This window comes from Aristolochia californica, unplaced genomic scaffold, assembly GCF_029961685.1.
Source record: "Aristolochia californica isolate CCGP_79_NKW_82.1479 unplaced genomic scaffold, dmAriCali1.0.hap1 SCAF_12, whole genome shotgun sequence".
NCBI lineage: Eukaryota > Viridiplantae > Streptophyta > Magnoliopsida > Piperales > Aristolochiaceae > Aristolochia > Aristolochia californica.
The window spans coordinates 22,242,909-22,261,973 of NW_027181793.1; the positions used below are offsets into that span (position 1 = coordinate 22,242,909).

A 19,065-nucleotide genomic window follows, 5' to 3' on the forward strand; every position below is an offset into this window, starting at 1 on the left:
AAGCCCACACGATCAAGGAAGAGCCATATACCTAAAAATATTGGAAGATGGACCCAAACCCATAAGATGTAGGACTCACCATAATCACGTGAGGTGACATAAGAAGTTTTACACAATATGAAGTCTAACAGAGCCACAATTATTATGGAAGCAGGTCTCACAGAAGAGTTTCAATTTAAATGTATTTTAGTTATGTTAATATTTTATTTATTTTGGGTTATATCTAATTATGCTAGGACTTATCTTTAATTGTTTGAGTTTGGTTGTAATTGGAACAAAAGTAGTATTATTGTAATTGGACTCTATTACCTTCCTCTATTATAAATAGATGTTTATATACTTTGATTATAATAAGTCAATAAAGTATTTTTCTTTTTTATACGTAAATTCAACATGGTATCACAACAGGTTATGTGAGTTGACTCAGTCAGTCCACAAAGATAATGAAATCCTTTTATCTAAACCCTAAACCCTAAGTCTATGTTCATATATTTTTTTCTTTTTAGTCCCTATACCCATTAGTTTTCTATGCGTTTTTACCTCTATACTTAGATTTTTATATTGTAAATTATATATTGAGGGAAAGATATTCGAGTCTACTTTCCAAGAAAAAATGATTTTTTTCTAATCGGAGTTATCTACAAAGAGAAATCGATATTTGAAGCAGCGAAGGTCAAATTGCAAAAATAAGTTCGAGCAACATAAAAAAACTTCAACTTCCAAGGTATTTTATGCTATTATGAAAGAGAATTTATATATCAAATGAAATATATGTAAATCTATTTTCTTACTATTCAATCAATTCTCAATCTGACTTTTTTATAATTATACAATGATCTTGGAAGAGTCAATGGTCATACTGGCAAAAAGATAAACAATACTTAGTTCAGCCAGATTATAGAGACCAAAATCTATCGGATTATGTATCTCCTGATAATTATGTTTTATTAAGAGAAGTTATACGTGGATGAAAGGTTTTTAGGTCTAGTTTTAGAAGGAGAAAATTTCATGTCAATCTGATCTATATTTAAAAATATATTCTCATTGGAAGAATCAAAGGTCATGTTAGTATTCTGTTGCATTGAAAAATTTGAATTTATGCCCATTGTTTTGTGTCACATTTTGAGTTGCTATATCTAGAAAATATCTCACTTCTCCCTGGTTTGAGAGCTTATTATACATCTCTATTATTTGGGCTTATTGCTATATCTACCATATTTGGTTCAAGTTGGGATCACTGCCATTATCTCTCAACTTGAGGGGGAGAAGTAGAAGAAATAGAAGAAAGAAGTATTTTATTCTATATGTTGTGGATAAGTTTTAATTGACCAAAATATTTAAGAAAGAGGGAGCACAAATGAAGCTTGTGCATCTAAGAAGAAAATTTTAAATCAGATTATTTCATGGGTCCTTTTACAAAGTTTATTATTTTGGTTCGTGTTATATATTTCAGTTGCAATTATTGTCTCTCTGGATAAGACATTATTATTGAAGAAGAGGTGGCCTCAATATATGTTTCATCACCGTGATGGAAGATTTTATTACTAGCTTTATGTTATACCCCTATGAATTGACATTTATTACTCCTACCACATGAGAGTTGTTGTCCTGTGGAGGGACACGGTGATGGAGGATGTTTTTTATTACAAAAGATAGGAGTGACACTACCTACACTTTCGAACAACGTATAGACCCACTACTTACAAAAGATAGGAGTGTGCCGAATATCCAACATGAGTTATTTGACAGGGTTATGGAGCAATGTCATACGACACTCTTACTTATCTTATGCCAGTTGGGCCTCATGAACGAGAGCACCAGCATGAAAGTGAGTGTTGGAAGATATGGAAGACTGCCATTTTTTACAAAAAGATTCTATACATTATTTACGTCATACTGAAAGTTGATGATGTTCTCTCGCCTCCAGCTTGAGGGGGAGTGTTAGAAGATGGGCCCAAGCCCATAAGATATTGATCTATAGAGGATGAGTTTAAGCCCACACGACCAAAGAAGACCCACATACCTAAGAATGTTGGAAGATGAACCCAAGCCCATAAGATATGAGACCCACCATGATCACGTGAGGTGGCAAAAGAAGTTTTACACAATAAGAAGTTTAACAGAGCCACAATTATTATGGAAGCAGATCTCACAAAAGAGTTTCAGTTTAAAGGTGTTTTAGTCATATAAATCTTCTATTTATTTTGGGTTATTTAATTATGCTAGTACTGATATTTAAGTGTTAGAGTTTGAGTATAATTGTAATAAATGTAGTACTTGGTTTACAATAAAATGTTGGATGATAAGTAGCCTAATGAGCCAACCTGTTTCCGGTTGCAGCCTTCGTTCGGAATCTGGACAGTCAAATCCCCATGAATCATTGATCCATTTATCGGACAAAAATTCCGAGTAAAAAGAGACTAAAAGAGAGTAGATTGACGAATCAGGTTCGTTAAACTGTCACGGGCACTTGAGTTGAGAGTTGAGACACAAAAGAATGGTCTTAAAAGAAGGAAGCCAAGCCTAGGCCAGAGACCTTTGGATGGTCCCATCTGAATTCTGAAGACGGGTGAAGAGAGAGGTAGAGGGTAGGGACCCCTAGCTCCTCCCTACACCGGATTTGAAGGCTTTTTCCCTCTGCGAAACGAGGATTGGGTCGAGCTTTGGTCTGTTCATTAAATTGGCCATACTGGTGAGCAGGTCCTCATGTTCCTCCTGCTTAAATACATGAGCCCACCTTCCCTCCTTGTCCAGACAGTGTGCAGGATAGGACACTGAGTAGCCCTACCAACAAGAACTGGCAGCCAACATGAACGTTCCAGTCATTAAGGCTACGTCTCCGTCTTTGAGACAACAAATGACGAGGGTCGTCCCCCCCACCAGTGGACAAGAGGAGGCCCACCATGTAAAAACCAACAATGGGCGAGAGTCGAAAGCACAGATTTGTCAATTCGAACGGTTCATTGTTTCGGTTGAGTAATAACTAGAAGGTGAGCAGTTCCAGATCAAAAGTAGTTTTTCATGTTTTCTGTAGGACCACCGTTATCATGGTCCTGCCACCACCGCAGGGTGCAGTGACATAAATGAATAACCTTGGACGAAGTTACGGGCCTCCCAGGTGCCACCCACTCGAGCTGCAAATTATTAAAACCATGGCCGAGGAGCCAGAGCAGATTAAGTGCCATGGACACATACGGAATTTTAGAATATTACCCAGTTTTTTTTTTTTAACATAATAGCATAAATAACCAAAGTTTTTTATTTATTTACACAAATACCTAACTTTGACCGGTCCACTGACACATGTGTACAATCAAATGTAACACATAAACTTTAACTATTACCGTGGTGCTATGTCACACATTAGCACCCAAAGAGTCTTACACCATGTCACATTGTATGATGCCACATCATCGAATACATAATTAATTTTTTTATTTTTAAATAAAATATTTAAAAATTAGTAAAACATTTTTTTAAAATATAAAAAATTAATATTTTAAATATATTTTAGTTATGAAAATAATTTTTAAAATATTTAAATATATTTTCTAAAAATTAAATATTTTTGAAATTTTTTTATATAAATAAGTTTTTAAATAATAAAAAATATTTTAAAATATTTATATATATAAGATAATAAAATGTGTACCGGTAAATTATATTTTTAAATTCTAAAATAATATTTTAATATTTTTTCAACTTAAAAAATTTATATCAATAATAAAAGGAGTTAAATAGGTAAGAATAATTTATTTTAATTAATTAATACGAAATTTATGTTTTTTTATTAAAAAAGGTAGAATATTTGTACCAAAAAATAAGAATTTTAAAAATAAATTGTTATTTACTAATTATTGTATTAAATTAAATAACATCTTAAAGTAAAATTATTACATTAAGGTATTAAGTAAAATAAAGTATTAATTATATTAAAAAATATTTTTGAAATAATTAATTAAAAATATTTATTATATAAAGTAAAGATAATGAAATGAAATATATCAAAAATTTTAAAACTAGAAAATAATAATTATAAAATAACCTAAACCAATCATGAAAAGAAAAGAAGAGAAAAAAAGTAAACTGAAGTGGAGGTCTTACGTGGCGGATGACATAGTATCCTACTTGAAGGATGTCGTGACTATATATGACTTGTTCGTTGTTGTGGCGTAAGACTCTTTGGGTGTTAATGTGGCACGATGATATGGCACCAAGTAATTAGTCATGTCTTACGTGTCACTTTTGACTATACACATGTATAGTTGACCCGTCAAAATTAGAAATTTCTGCAAATAAGTTAAAAAGTTAGTTATTTGTGTTATTATGCTAAAAAAACTGGGCATTATCCTGAAATTCCCTTTAATTAATAAGAAGAAACTCTGTAATTGGCATTTCGACGAATCATTCAACTATGTTTATTAAAAGTAATAAATTTTACCTCTCCAACAAAGTCTTGTACAAAAAAATGGTAACATATATCCAAAAAATGGCAAAAAGAAAATCCAAAATGAATGGGTTAATGACTTATTGGCATCCATGACCACCATAATGAATTTATCAAAATTCACTCTGTCCAACTCTAGAGACTTCAACATAACTACAGGACCATGGTTGACAATCATTAAGAAATGTTTGTGCAGCTTGTAGTAAATCATGGATGGGATCATGGGTAACACCCTGACTTCCCATTTGATGATAGGCACAGGTTGTAGAATTGCACCTTCAATGAGTTTTCCCAAAGGTTTCACATTGTTTACCATGAGGTATCCAACAGGTATAGCTCGATAACTTTCCATTTACATATAAGTGATCCTCTATTTAGTGTATTTCGAGCTTGTATTGTAGTCTTGCTCTGAAGGAATAGAGGAGCTCCGGCCGGTAATGGTTGGTGATCCTCCGGCCTGCGGGTTGGGGAACGTCATCTCCAGAAACTCGTTCTTGTACAGTCCTTGGATTGCGTACTTATGGAAGGAGATGTAGTAGACTGGGTATTTCGAGAACGTCTTGGGCAACTCATTTGGTAATCGGTAAAAGCCATCGTTCAACATCATGAGTCCCTGGATTGTGGCACCGGTCATGAGTGCCATGAGGTAGTTCGACACAACGCTTACGATGACCATAATTAGACTCTCCACCAGCATCCAGCATACGAATAAGACCAAACTGAAGTAGAGGAAATGCTCAAAATTCTTTTGAAGGCCGACTAAGAATGTCGTAGACTCAATAGCATACAACGAAAGAGGCAACAAGAACTCACTCAATAGGATTTATTTCTTATATTACTTTGAGTAGGATTTATTTCTTATATTGTTTTAAGTAGGAGTTATTTCTAATTACTTTATATGTAAGGGCATTATGGGGAATTATTGTAACCCTAACCCTAAAACTCCATGACGTGACTTATTTAAGGGAAATGAATGAATGAAATAGGTAAGCTTTGAGATTTTAGAATAACCTAGTGTAAACAGGTTGAGATCTCCTCTTGATCTCGACTTTAGGGTTTACTCAAAAAATTTAACCTACCCTTCACCCTCCTTTGTCATCCATATTCACCCAAATTCATCCACCATCATCCCTACTAAGAAAAGGAGCTTCCTGCCCTTTTCCGAGCCCAAAGAGGAGGTCTGTCCTCCTTCTCGGCAGTAGCAGCAAAAGAGGGCTCAATTCCTCCCCTACTGAGCAGAAAAGCAAGGATCTTTATACTCAAATCTTGAGCAATCCTAGTGCAACGTGGGAGCTGATCATAACATCAAAGAAGAGGTATTACTCTATCCCAAACTCGTGTTTCAAGTTATTTAAGAAAGAAGGATTGCACTCTTAGCTAGATCAGCAACAAAGATGGCCAAACCCTCTTTGCCGTGAGCAAGAAAAGAGAGCACATTGCTCTAGCAAGGTCAACATTGTTGTGGGGTCTCCTACCTAGCACAGCAACTCGGTAGGGCCATCAAAAGAGGATCTTTCCTCCTGGCCGAACACTGGTCAAAGAGAAATACTCATATACAAACCTTTGACGTGAAGTGAGTTAAATTTTGAGTGCTGGAGTCTCAAGTTCCATGCCGTGTTACTCGATCCATGACCCGGGACCGTAACAAAGAAGTAAGGATGGTAGCGGGAGTGACCGATATGAGAATCAAGAAGGGAATGGAAGACAGGGCATTTCCCACCACGAATGCTGCGACTCCGTAGTGCTCATTTATTCTCTCATGGCAAAATATCTATTCATATATGAATTCCCATTAGAGAACAAAAATTGCAGTTTAAACAATACATATACGGGGTTGGGTTTGTGCTCATTTATTGAATTCTTTTCGGAGAGACAAGCAATGAGCACGTTTGGGATGGAACTGACCTTCATGTCCTCTTTAAAGGCAATGGATCCTCCAATTCCCATGAAAACGCGATAGAAAGTCATAAACATAAGAATAGAACCTCTAGCCTGATGAAGAAAACAAAAGATCCATGGATGAGCAAGGAAATGGAGGATACATAGGCAGCAAAGAAGGACCTTAGATCACCTTAATTGAATCAGAATCATGCCCAATGGCGTGGAAGATGGTACCCGCACAAAAGAAAAGAGAAATGTATACTACAAACCGGAGCCAATAGTAACCAAGATCCCTTAACATGTTCAAAGATGATCTTTTGGTGAGAACGATGGATTGAGTAAGAAAGTTTGCTTGGCTTTGCCCTCTTCTCCAAAGCTCCCCCTCCCTGAAGAACACAAGAACACAAGAAAATAGTTCGACAGAATGGCTACTTTCAACTATATTACCGTCCAGTGCTTGGTTCTTATTCCATGCTTACCCTAGTGCAAATCTCTTCCACAAGTCTCGTCACTTGCTGGGCAAGGGCAGATGTCTTGTATGATTCTACGAGGACTTCAATTATTTCTGCAGTCGACTTGCCACCGCCGCTTTCCTCAATGTCCTGATAACAATAACAGAGATGATTACCGATTACTTATCGGATAGCTAATAGAAAGGTGACTCTCAACTACATAAAGAATCAAATAAAAAAAATCAAAAGAAACAAATGAAGAAGTGAAAGAAGAAAAAATTCCTTGGTTATTCACCTGATCAAAGTCTTTATTGATAGATCTAAGGTAGTGATCCGAGGGATTCCTCAGAGTTGGACATGGGAAGCCACTTACTGCAAAGAACTGCAAGAAATCCACAGTCACGAAAAGAGGACCATGTTAATATTGTGCTAATTCAATAGAACCTGATTCTGTACATTATCTAATGAGAGAGCTGATTACCTCACTGGCTGCAGATGTAGGACCGAAATAAACTGCTCTACCAGCTGACAGAAGGCAGAGATTGTGGAACAGCTCAAAGACCTCTCTGCTAGGCTGATGAATGGACGCAATAACAGTTCGCCCACCTTCCCTGGCGATGCCCACTATTCGACTCATGACGTGGTACGAATCATCATTGTCTGGACCACTGGTGGGTTCATCCATGAAAAGAAGCTTGGGTGGGTTAACATCTCTGTGCAGATACTCACTCTCCTCTTCTGACCTCCACTCAGTCCTTTTGAAGCGCTTCCTTCAATTCTTGTGTTCATAGCATCCTCTAGTCCCATCTCCTTTATGGTCATCTCCGCTCTCTTTCTTCTCCGATTTTGACATGGAGTCTGGAAGTTGGAATTGAGCCGAGTAGTAGATCGCTTCTTTGACCGTTAAAGTTGTCATTAGACTGTCGTCTTGGGTCACATAAGCCTGGAGTTGTGGGAAGATAAATCGTTATCAAGTATAGAAAGCGTTAAACTTGCACAAACTATACAACAAGGGGTTGATAGACTCGAAAATAATGATTCACATTCAATCTTAATTTCTCATTCACATCATCGGCTTAAATAGCCTTTATACAAAATATACATGGAAGAATTTGAGTGATTAATGGGATTACCCCAATCACCGGATTTACAAAATATTACATGATTTCTCCTTAAGGAAAGAAATCTCTAAGTAAATCTTAACACTCCCCCTCAAGTTGGTGCATAGATATCACTTATGCCCAACTTGTCAAGACATTTGTTAAAAGCTCGGTAAGACACTGCCTTCGGCAAGCTGATCCTCAGATCGAACATGAGGGACTTCAATGATTCTTGCTTATAACTTTTCTTTAATAAAATGTCTATCAACTTCAACATGTTTAGTTCTATCATGCTGGACTAGGTTGTGGGCAATATCACATGCGGCTTTATTGTCACAATATAATTTCATAGGACTTGTCTGCTCAATATGTAGTTCTTGTATCAGATTTTTGATCCATAATAATTCACATATTGCCTTGGCCATTCCCCTGTATTCGGCTTCAGCTGAAGATCTAGCCACCACCTCTTGTTTCTTACTTCTCCAAGTGACCAAATTTCCACCTACAAATGTAAAGTATCCAGAGGTAGATCGTCGATCTTCTATTGACCCAGCCCAATCGGCATCGGTCTAACCTTCAATTTTCATGTCACCTCCCTTTTTAAATAAAATTCCTTTCCCTGGAGATGATTTCAGGTAGCGTAGGATACGGTTGACGACATTCATATGTTCTTCACTTGGAGAGTGCATAAATTGACTAACCACACTTAGTACATAAGCTAAGTCTGGTCGGGTATGTGCAAGATACATTAACCTCCCAACTAGTCTCTGATAACGCTCCTTGTTAGCAGGAACTTGATCTGAATGTATTCCAAGTTTCAGATTTTCTTCCATAGGAGTACTGACTGGACTACATGTTGTCATACCAGTTTCCTTCAATAAATCCAAAGCATATTTTCGTTGAGATAAAAAAATTCCTTCCTTAGATCTGGACACTTCAATGCCAAGAAAATATTTTAAGTAGCCAAGATCCTTCATTTCAAATTCTCTAGCAAGACGATTTTGCAATGATTTCTTTTCTTCTGTCATTCCCAGTTACAATCATATCATCAACATATACAATAAGAGCTGTGATGTCCTCCTTGTTATATTTCAGGAAGAGAGTATGATCTGAGTTGCTTTGCTTGTATCCGATAGATTTCATAAAATTCGTAAACCTTCCAAACCACGCCCTCGGGGACTGCTTCAAACCATATAGGGATTTCCTCAGTTTACATACTTGTTTGCCTCCTTTGTTTTGCATACTGCATCCAGGAGGTAATTCCATATATACTTCTTCATGGAGATCTCCGTGTAAAAATGCATTTTTTACATCAAACTGATATAAGGGCCAATCAAGATTCACAGCCAGAGATAGTAGAATCCGAACGGTATTGATTTTGGCCACTGGTGCGAATGTCTCCATATAATCGATCCCATAGGTTTGAGTATATCCTTTGGCGACAAGCCTTGCTTTGAACCTTTCAATAGTACCATCGGTTTTATATTTAATGGTAAATACCCACCTGCATCCAACTAGTGTCTTTCCTACAGGTAGGTCAACCACTTCCCATGTTGAATTCTTCTGAAGAGACCTCATTTCTTCATTCATGGCTTCTTTCCATTTAGAATCTTTCAAGGCTTCCTGCACACTATTAGGAATAGATCTAGCAGATAATTGATTCACAAATACCTCATTTGCCTTTGACAATCTATGATAAGACACAAAATTATGCATGGGATACTGAGATTTAGAGGTGAGAAGACGTTCATAATTGACTCTAGGTTTTCCTCTTGTGGTTCGATGAGGTAACACTCTTAGTTGAGTTTCGGAACTTACCTGAGGTTCAGACATGGACTCGGACTCAGAAGGCAATTGATCCATTGGTACATTATGAAGGGGGGAAGATGGCGACTGAGACTCTGGTTGCATCACTTCCATCTGGTCTTGTCTTTCTTCATCCTGTGAATCATTTTGATGTCCACAGTTGTAATCAAAATATTGACCACTTGTACTATCCAAAATATCCAAATGATGATAAAGGGTCTTTAATTCAATCCTGTTCTCCTCCTGTATTGAAGACTCAATAGTAGAATAATACATGTTTTCTTCGTGAAATACCACATCAAGAGTGACATACAATTTGCGAGATAGAGGATGATAACAACGATAACCTTTCTGATGTTGAGCATAACCAACAAAAATACACTTGAGAGCTCGGGGTTCCAATTTATGTCTCAATGACTTATGGAGGTGAACAAAGGCTACACACCCAAAAACTTTAGGTGGTAGATTCGGCACAGCAGGTGAACTTATGGTTTTATGAAGAACACTCAAGGGAGTCTGAAATTGTAACACACTCGAGGGTATTCGATTGATAAGGTAAGCTGCAGTTGTGATGACTTCACCCCAGTAACTTGCCGACATATGAGCTTCAAACAAGGAAACACGAACAACCTCAAGAAGGTGGCGGTTCTTTCGCTCTGCAACTCCATTTTGTTGAGGGGTGTACGGACAAGTAGTTTGATGAGTAATTCCATGATCATCTAGATATTCTTTGAAACTTTGATTCATAAATTCTCCCCCATTGTCACTTCGAAGAGTTCGTATTGTAGAATGATACTGAGTGACTATCATTTTGTGAAATTGTTTGAACAACGAACTAACTTCACTTTTTGACTTCATTAAACAAATCCAAGTCATACAGGTGTGATCATCAATAAAAGAAACAAACCACCGTTTATCACTAAGAGAGGCTATATTTGTTGGACCCCACACATCAAAGTGAATAATCATAAATGGTTCTGAGCTCCTATTCATGCTTATTGGGAATGGAACACGATGGCTTTTCGCCAATTCACATACATCACACTTAAAATCTGAAATAGATAGCTTTTCAAAAAGTATAGGAAACAATTTCTTTAAATAACCAAAGGATGAATGACCCAACCGTTTATGCCATAACCAAATGTCAGAATCTGCAGATTTATTCTTCATGGAGAACGCTTGGGCTAACTGATGAAAACTTTCTGGCTGCAGATCAAGGTAATAGAGTTTCCCCCTTCTAGTACCATACCCAATTGTCTTCTGAGTTTGGATATCCTTAAAAACACAAAGGTTAGGCCAAAAAACCACAATACAATGCAGAGTACGAGTTATTTGAGCAACCGATAATAGATTATGATTGAGGGTTGGAACAACTAATACAGAATCAAGACTTAGATTTTCAGTGAGAGTGATAGAACCTTCTCCAATAACGTGAGATGGAGTACCATTTGCTGTAGATACGATATGTTGTTCAGATGGTTTCATACTTTTAACATGAAGATTGTCAAAGGTTATATGATCGGTAGCACCAGAATCAATTATCCATTCACTGTTTCTACTAGGAGTAGAAGTATTAAGAATCTTACCAGATGTAGCGATTAAGACTGATGCATCCTTAGTTGTGTGAGAGGTGGAAGGTTCTGCTACTACAACGGAAGCATGATTATTTGATTTGGAGTTCCGTTTGCGAGGCGCTTTTGTAGGGTCCCACCATTCTGGATACCCGATAAGTTCATAACATCGTTCCTTTGTATGTCCAGTCTCACCACAGTGAGTACAAATGCGCTCTGGTTTGGTTGTTCCAACCTCATAGCTACGATTCTAAGATCCTGATGTTCGATTTTGATAACTGTTAGGACTAGTTGGTCGAGCTGTTTTAGGCTTAGCTCAACGTGCTACCATTGCAGATGTCTCAACACGGTCAACTTCACTATTTAAAGTGGTTCTACGAATAGAGTCACGATAAGCATAAGCTTCTTCAAGATCCAATATCGGGTCTTTTCTGAGAATTTTGCCACGGACTTGTTCGAATTCTGCATCCAATCCGTTTAAGAAAATATGAACGCGCAATCTTTCAATGGATTTCCTATAAGCGATAACATCATCAAGATCTTTCATTATAGTCCTGTCACGATGATCAAAGTTCTTGAAAAATTTCCACAAGATCACCATAATACGTTGTTAAAGGACGACCAGTCTGTTTGGTGGAGAAAGCTCTCTGATTCAATGAAAATAATTGTGATTCATCTGACCCATCATAGAAAGCTTTTTCCAGAGCATTCCATATTTCGCGTGCGGTACGCAGCCGAATATAGCGCTTCATAATATCTAGTGACATAGAGGTTAACAACCACCCCTTGACTTTTTGATTTTCAGCATACCATTTCGCATAGGAGGCATCCGTTTCTTGTGGGAATAGTGTTTTTCCCATAATATATTCAAGTTTTTCTCGTCCCGCAATTTGCATCTCCATGATCTGGGACCATACATCATAGTTGACTTCGGCGAAGGGGGAGACGCACTGTCGAGACACGAAAACTTCGTCGTCTCGACGAAGAAGAGGTACAGTAACCAGTCCAGTGTGACTTTACTGAAGTTCCAAACGTCAGCGCTTGTTTCTGGCCTTTGATCAGGATATCACCGGATTGTTTTGTGTTTGAGCGCAGTCTCCCTGCAATCCATTCAATTAAAACAGCTTTCTCTCTCTACTGTAGAAAGTCTTAACGGAAGATTTTGAGGATTACATGGAGTTTATGGTTTTTATCAAAATTAATGAAAGATAAGACAGAACGATGGATTGACTTGAAAAAAGCACCTGCCAAGGCATCAAGCAGAGCAGATTTTCCACAACCAGAAGGCCCCATGATAGCCAAAGCCTCCCCGGGCTCTGCGTAGCCCGTGAGCCCCTGTAATATCGCTCTGTATCCGTTCTCACCGTCAGAAGCCGTGACGCCAACGTTCTTCCATGTCAAGAACACACTTCTATCCTGTGAGTCCCACTTCTTGAAATGAATCATCTCCTTCTGCTTCCCAACTCTAGCAGGCTCCACCACTGTCCCAGTGTTAGTATGCGAGTCTCCATGAAGAGACTGGAACGAGGGCGATGCGCTACGGGGACTGGGACTGCCGCTCGTTCGAGGAGGAAGAGGAGGCTGATGTCCTGAGAAAGGGAGGACTTCACCGCTAAAAGAAATATCAACCGGAACATGAGAAACGAGACTGTCCATTTCTATATCTTCTTCCTCCTGGGGCTCAGTACGTAGAGACGGAGTCCTGGAGTTCGGTGCCCATCCGTGCGCCAATACACGAGAAGACATGAAGAATATTCGACGAAATTGCAGGCTCAGAGACACGGGAGGAGACTTTTATCTGTCAAGGACAAAAACTACGAAAAAAAGGAGTGGAACTGGACTGAATATCCGGACACTGGCGAAGCTAGTTTGCCGTTGCCTTGCTCTTCGTAGACTCCTTGTTATGTACAGGGAAAAAGGCCATGAGAACAGAGTCGGGGACGAGTTGGCCGTTATTTGATACTGTGACGTTGTGTGCCAAATGTTGTAAAATCACAATGATCAAAGACATGGGAAGATTTACCAACATATTAGATATAGGGAATGTTTGGAAAATACCCACGTTTTAAACGTATTTGTCAAAATACCCAATTTTGATTGGGTTAACAAGTTACGTTCCCTAAACCCTAAACCCTAGACTGCCTATGTGCAGAAGAAAAACAATAAATATTACCTTTTTTTGCATTATAAAACGGAAGAAAAAGAAAATAAACGCCTGGCGCAATACTTTAGATTTTTATTTCTTTAGTAACTCAAAAAATTACTATTTATTATCAACTCCTACATTTAAAATATGTTTAAAATTTAACTTATAACAAATAAAAGATAAAAAAATTAACAATAAATTTATAATTGATTTTCCAATTAACTATTATTGGCCTAAAATAATTTTTGAGCTTCCAAATGTCGAACTAAAGTTAGTCCACTAGCTCCCTCAACAACATTGCTTAATGCTACTTGTAGGGACCAAAATAGTTACTTCTAAGCCTAAATTCAATGACCTACGACTTAATTTCTTCAAACTCTACATCTTTTCCTTGTCTCCAGCATTCATAATTGAAGTTTATTTCATATCGTTTCCTTTTTTTATTCATAAAATGAAAGCAATATCATTGTTTTAAACATAATGAAGTGGCACTCTTGCAAATAAAAAGAGAGCTTTTAAGACAAAAAAGATTAGTTCGAAAAAAATAATTTAGTTTTCTATATTCAAACATAATGCCAAAATAAAAATACGTCCTCCTAACTTATGTCGATGTTGGTCCCTCCTCTCTTCTTTTAATTAATATGCCCACAACTTTCTTTATTTAGTTGCTGCCTTTTGTAGTGTAGGTATTTGCTGTACCAAAATAAAAATAAAGAATACATTTCTTTGGATTAATACACTTCTCTGTGAAATCTTTTAAACATAAATAAATTTAAACTAACCGTCTGTTCCATAAAACGTAATTTTTTTCTTCACTAAGGATTACAAGTTCAAGTTATAACTCGAGTCGAAATTTGAAAAATTATAGTGAACTCTTTAAAAAATTGGTGAACTGGAATAGGAAAATTAGATAAACTAAAATGAATTTAAGCGAAGTGATAGGTGAAATATTTGAGACTACAATACAAGCATAAATATATGATTATAATATTAAGTCATCACATAGGGTTGAGCACACTGGAATGAACTTTCATTTAACCCTTTTTTCTTGTACCTCCAATTTTTTTTTTTTAAAGAGAGGAGTATAACTTAATAATTAATGTCTGCAAGGTGGCATCTAGTGGGAGTGAATTGAATATAAAATTTTGTGCCTTATATTAAAATCTTATTCTAAAATTTTAATACTTAATAAAAGCCTTTTCAAATGCCCTAATAAAATAATGTACAAGCATGTATCCATATGATTTGAGAATAGAAGTTGTAAAACTGATTTCAAGTGGTTGTCAATCACACAACTACTCAAATGCAATGGTTGAGTAAAATACGATCTATGAACTACTTGTAAGATGTTCAACAAATTTAAATTTAAGTATTCAATAAATATTTAACTGAACAAGTATAGAAATAATTAGCTCGATGAAGAAAAATATCGATTTTGGCTTCCTTTCAAGCTTTGGAGGAGCCTAAAACTTCTCAAATTTTGTGTGAGGGCTTAGGAACTTTGGTTTTCACTATGGGGAGAGGGAAATTTCACTAAGGGTATTCCTTTCTTTTCTCTTGTCAAGGATGCATAGCCTCCTATTTGGCAACATTATTTCCTTCTCCCCAGTGTCTCTTCTTTCTCCTTTTTAATTTTTTCCCTCTATGCCCATAGGACTCTTCTTGTTTTCATGTTCAGTTTTCTTTATTTGAGGTGACTTCTTCATATCTCCTATGTATTATCTATCATTTGGTTTCATTTTCACTTCCTCCCATTTTTAAATGATATCTTGTGATTTCAAAGTTGGAGCTCTATCACATCTCTTCATTTTAAGTACATATGCAACCCTGTCCATTTATATATTCAAATCATTATCATACACAATAGGATTTCAAATTCTATAGTTCATTTCTTGAAGAAATTCAAGGATGGGTGATGTTTTGATTGCCATTTGGTTTCTTTGCCTAGTTTTGTTGTAGTGTGATGAGACGAACCCAATTTTCCTAGAGGCCAAAGTCCCATGTTCATGTAGATTTCAAATGTTAGTCCAAGTCATTAGAATTCTACTCTAGCATATTGTGACATTTGAATTTTGTAAAGATATGACTACTCAAGTTGTTACACCTAGTCAAGCATGACTAAATAGAACTATTTTGCTTTGGTCAAACTATTCTCTTAAATTTTTAATCTTAGCTTAGGACCAATGTGCTTATCGATGATCTTTTGCTCATTCTTTCAACTACAGTTATTGAGATCCTGAATACTCAATGGAATTGTCTAACATGCCAACTCAAACTTCCTATCATATCTGAACAAATTTATGACCTTGGTCTAGCCTAAAACACTTTGTAATGACATTCATTATAAGGATTTCAAACATCAAAAACACCAGGACATGTGATTCATATCAAACAATGTTTGCAACAAATACATCAATTTTTTTTCATTTCCCCTTTTGAGTTTTAAATTTGATGGCAAAGTGGGAATTATAAATTTCAATTCTATACTGATAGGTGGATTTGAATTGCATTAAGCAAATTCAAAACACTTTTTAAGAGCATAATAACCAACTGGACGTAAGTAACTCACGTTTAAGCCTCAATTACAAGGTTGAGAATCAAAATTGTAATATCCAAAACTTAAGCACAAAATTTTACTATGAGGCATTATTGATTCAATTTCCATGAGATGAGGTCTTCAAGCTCTTGGATGAGACAAAATAAAAATATTTGGTTTGAAAGTATGGCTATGAAAAAAACCCTGCCTATCATGCATATGAAAATGTTTTGGTTAACCAATAGACCCAATTAATTAGGTTTTATAACAAGATGAAGCTAAACCATTTCTACTGCATTAGGCAAAATTTATTTGTTTAAAGGAAGCATAATGAGCTTTCTTTCTTTAACAAATTCATCCTTGCCTTTTATTGTTCATCCATGGAAGAATAGTTCTTTCCTATTCCATTTCAAGAAGGAAAATTATATTGAATTCATTTATCAAAATGGTCAAACATCATTTCACATTATTAAAACATGTCATTATGAGCCATAATATAAAATTTACATGTCTTGAAAATCTTAGGTACTTAACACTAAATTTTTCTTTCACTACTTCACATTTAAGCATATGGAGGTTTCTCAAACACGCTAAAATAGTATGTAATTTGCACATAATACAAACTACTGAGACAATTTTCAAATTCTTGCTTATGTTTGTCTTAGGATCCAACATTTACAATACTTACAACCAAACCAACAAAATGATCGACTCAAAGTAAAGTCAAATTAACTTTGTTGGGGAAATAATAACTTTATGCTTGTTAAATTTGATTAAGGATATAAAAATCAAGGAGCAATATCAAAAGTTTATAATATATAGCTCGCAATCACATTCAATTATTACAAGTATGTGGTTTCAATACATTTCAAATTTTCACAATCGTACAATTCCAACCACTATTACACACTAATCACACAATCTAAAAAAACAATAATCTCCAAATAGGCACATTTGCACATAATCTAACCATTAAGCTTGCATAGACATGATTTTAAAATCTTTGTTTCCATTGTCAAGTTCATGGCAATTTTTGTCCAAATTGACCATCAACCCATCTGTATATAAACCCTACATAAAATTGTCTACACACTCTGCATAAAACATAAAAAACCACAGAAAAGGGGAAGGAAGCTTCCTTCCCCTCTTTTCACTATCTTTGTACCTCTAGGATTTTCATGCCATAAATAGTTCAAAATAAACTGATAAAAAGTGATGATTACAACATAACTAAATACTAAAAAAAAAACACAATCCTTCACAAGTTGATATTACGATGTTATCCATTAGTTGCAAATACCATCCTTTGTACAGAAACAAAATTGATATACCATATGCCCTTTCATTAAAAATTTCATCATCAACAAAATGTAGAACATGATATCATTAAATCCACACAAAACCCTTTAGACTCCCTACATCTAACTCTTTTCAAAGTTACTAAGTAACAAATCCTGTGAATAAAAAGATTTTTTAAATTCCAAGTGAGGATTAAGGAATAAAAACCCTTTTAGTTAATTAAATTAAAATTTTAAAAGTTCATCCCTTGGATTATAGTAGGTTTGACAAATTTTGACCTGACCAAGTAATCGGATCCAATTCCAAGCTATTTATTTGTCCTTAACCAAACCTAGGTTACAAATGAATAGGGGTATACGCCTCACTTTCCACTATCCTCACACGACCTTCTTGGAAGTAGGGGTGACATCGAACTGAGCCAGTTTGCAAATAGCTTGAGTTGGTTTCGGTGCGAGCTCGGTTCAATTTGAAATTGTTTTTATCTCGAATCGAATTCGAGATTGGATTCAAGGTTTGTTTAAGTAAATGAGCCTAGCTCGAGCAAGAGGGGATTCGATTCACGAGCTCCCATTAAATCTTAAGATAAGAGTTCAAGTGAATCGGATTAACGACACTTGAACTGCAAAATCTTATGCAATCTGCAAATGAATTGATTAAATTAGTAAGGTGATATTTAATTTTTTTATATATACATGAAATATGGATTGGTGTTTATTAGATGTGTCACAAAGAAAATCCAAATCAAACTGATCTCATCTATAAATTAAAAGGGATCGAATTCGATCTTTGTTTTTTAAACCCAATCCAAACCAGCCTGATCGATTATAAATAATATATTTTATTGATTTATGATAATTAATTTATATGGTTGAGACACAATGTTTGGGTTAGCTTTCCCCAACAATACAAAAAATATCTGCTTGTAATGTGCTTAGAAACCTCTCTTACTGGTTCACTAGAAATACTCAAAAGTTGTAATTGGAGGTATGTTGCAGTAGGATTATACTTGTATAATTTGACAATCCCATTAATACTAATCATAGGAATAGAAAATTGTTAAGTTGAGATGTTTCATAAAGATCCTCATGGCCAATTAATTGATTCAGGATTTGGATTAGGACACTTAGACCACAACTCAAAAAGAATGAAGACTGATTGCCTTCCCCATTGAACAAAATACAAGAATCAAAGTAAAAAAAAATACTAATAGTAACCCACCCCAACTTTGAGGTTGTGGGTGCTGAGGTGTCAATTTTATCCATTTACCCGATTTTCTATTAATAGTTTTATTAAATAAAAATAAAAATAGAAATATTATCCAATTAGGTATTTTAGGTAACGCAATTACCCGATTTTCTACTATCCATTGGTTAAATGAAAATAAAAAAACTATTCAATTAAGTATTTTAGGTAATTTTACCCGATTACATATTTATTGTTTATTAAATGGAACTAAAACAGATAATTATGTATATTTTTAGGTAATTCAATAATTTTTAGTTAAATATATGTATATTTAAGATACTTTAGAGTGTATTTTTTTGCACGTATAATTATGTGATTTTTTAAATAAAATTATAATTCTTATAGATTTATAAATATTTTCCTGATTATTTTTATCAATTCAATAAATAAGTAAATACACAATATATATATAAAAAAAAGTATAACAAATCAGTATTTACAAAGCATGTCATTGATAATCAGACCATATCTTATTAAATTTGTGTAATATGAACACTCACTGGCCGGTAGCTGTGATCCACACTGCTCATGGAATCTACTTTTAGCAGGATTTGAAGTCGGCCGCCGGAAAGTAGACAAATG

At 35.5% G+C, this 19,065-nt stretch overlaps 1 pseudogene; it reads right to left on the reverse strand.

Moving 5' to 3' along the window:
* Positions 1–4,817: 4,817 nt before the first annotated feature.
* Positions 4,818–12,913, reverse strand: LOC137946725 (ABC transporter G family member 1-like; annotated as a pseudogene).
* Positions 12,914–19,065: the final 6,152 nt, after the last annotated feature.